This window comes from Papaver somniferum, chromosome 10 (assembly GCF_003573695.1).
Source record: "Papaver somniferum cultivar HN1 chromosome 10, ASM357369v1, whole genome shotgun sequence".
In the NCBI taxonomy this organism is placed as follows: domain Eukaryota; kingdom Viridiplantae; phylum Streptophyta; class Magnoliopsida; order Ranunculales; family Papaveraceae; genus Papaver; species Papaver somniferum.
In genome coordinates, this window is record NC_039367.1 from 160,212,977 (window position 1) to 160,215,700 (window position 2,724).

The window sequence follows — 2,724 nt, forward strand, 5'->3', positions numbered from 1 at the left end:
TTTTTGGAATCTCACTGACCAGGCGTAATCTATATAAACGCCCCATGCCAGGCGTAATCTATATAAACACCCCATGCCAGGCGTAAGCTTTATCAACGCTTGACGTTCAGGCGAACATTATACTAACGTCCGATCAAATTTACTCTTTTCCCACTACGCCACATGACGGACTAAATCCAAATTTGATCTTTTTTTTAGTCTTTGGTCTTTGGTTATACCCGTACCATTGTGGACGCTCTAAAGGTAAATAAAGCAAGAGAATAATATAAAGTCTATTAATATGTATGGTGTTCTTGGTGATTATCATTAGGCGGAGATGATGCAAACTAGCTAAACTATTCAAGGTAAACCTTTTAATTCATCCTATGTTATTCATAACGTTTTGGGTTGTTGCTAGATACAAGAATTAGTGAGAAGAACCAATCATATGTTTGATGCATGGAATTCATGATTTTATGTGGTATTTTGTTAACTGGTCAATATGTATGTAATCCATTAAGTACCTTAGAGACGTAGTTAGACGTTGCTCTATAAACAACACTTGTAGTTCGTTCTGTGGTGATTCTATACATGTAAAGTTTGTCCCAATCCGATCAGTAACGAGTGAGATATCATTGATAGAAAAGTGGTCATCGAAACTGTATTTGTGTATTGTCAGTCACGAGTAGTGATTTGTATGAGCTTCGTAAGATAGGTTAGAGTTGGATATAGAAAATATTCAACAGGTAAAAGTTGTTGAGAGTGACCTTGTGAGTCTACAGAACCAGCAATTGAGCGTTTTGGACATATAATGAAAAAACTAGAGACCATCAAAGTTAGACCCGTTCGCTATTTCAAGAGTTGGAATTATTTCTGTTCGTGAACTTTTTATGTGAAAATGATTACAAGTGTTCACAAACTGTTTGGGAAAATGATCGAGTCAACTCGGTGAATCTTTGAGTTAGATTAGCTGAGTCGAGAATCAGACCAAGTCAGATAGGTGTAGGGCTGACTCGGTTTAGTGGGCTGGTTTGTTGGACCGGACCAGGTAGGCACGTGCGCTTAAGGCCAGAATTGTTATATTGAGTTTTTGGACCACTTGTGGTCCCTATTAGCTTTCGGTTCCTTCTGCAAAGTTGTAGGGTTTTTCGAGAGATTTCTAATGACACCAAATTTGACCCGATTTGGATAATTATATATCAATTTATGCCCTAATTACATATTACCAGGTTGCAGAACTATTGATAGAAATAGAACTGTTAGTTATTTGACTTAGCTTATAACTAGAGACTTGTATGATATTATGTTATGAATCTTGTATGAGCCTATTGGATAAATTCTTAATGTGCTTGTGTGATTAACAGTCAGTTTATATTAACAACGGTCGATTCAAAGGACGAACCAGTGGATGGAGAATCTCGAGGTAGGCAAGGCTTATCATCAAAAGAGGTGGGAATTGATAACGAACTCTCTTGTATTCATTATTGTTTTACAAATCAATCTTGGTGTTGTGAAATTCATGCATATCTTTGTGTGCAATGTTGGTATGAGATGTGAGCCGACACAATATCAGTATTCTATGGCTAGGGCGATACACCGCAATATTACACGGCTAGGGCGATACACCGGAATATTATTCTTTCTTTACATATATTCAGTATTTTATGGCTAGGGCGATACACCGCAGTATTACCTATTCGGTGTGGAATTGACATCAATATTACTCTTCCCTGATGTGCGGCAACACACATCTCATACATGGTTGTTTACTGTTATTTATGAATGTCTTTGAAGAAGTTACTACATTATGTTTTCTTGTCTTTCCTTGTATTACCGACTTTCGATAAAACCTGCATTGTCTTCGAATCATATTAATGTTTACTTGAAATCTAGTTGTTATTCCTGCGGAGCACCCCTTTTAGGGATGATGTGCTCACCCATTCCCACTTTCAATTTCAGAGACAGATCAGGTTTGCGCAGTGGAAGCTTTGTGGCGTTGAGTCTTCTGCTATGTTTATTATGTTGTATATTCTATTTGCAATCCAAATGACAATTGGATATGTATCATTTGAGAGGAATTCTTATTTATATATTTCTGAGCGGGGCTAGATTTTGGGTTAAGTTTTGTAGAAGTTTTCTTAATTGAATGTTTAAGTAAATGTTTTAGATTTTTAGTACCTCTTATTTAGTTAATCCCTTGGATTAGTCAACTGCTAGCTTAGGAAGCGCTACAATGTTGGTATCAGAGCTCACTATTAGATTTTAGGTGGGAAAAGATAGAAATAACCAGTGCCAGTTAGAGAACTGGATTAGTTTAGAAATGGGTTGGGTTGCGAGATAAATCTTAATCACTAAAAGCTATCAATAATTAAAAAATTTATTTGATTGATTGATTTTTTTGTTTGACTGTTTGAGTATGTAATGAAATAAAAATTGTAGGGTACTCCCATAACTTTAGCTAATAAGGATTTGAGAATAATTAATCTAAAAAGTATGCATACTTACACAATTCAATAGTAAAAAAATAGTGAGATTAGTATTATTAATAAATTTTGAAAGTCACATAGAAACTTACCGAGTACCTTGACTTATATGTACAATAAACAGTTTATAATTACGTAAATGTTAATAATATTTTTGGGACTCAATAATATTTATAAGAGTAGCTAGAATTATAGTTTGATCATCAATGTTAATAATAAAAATATTATAACAATAATTATAAATGACAATAATAACAATAAT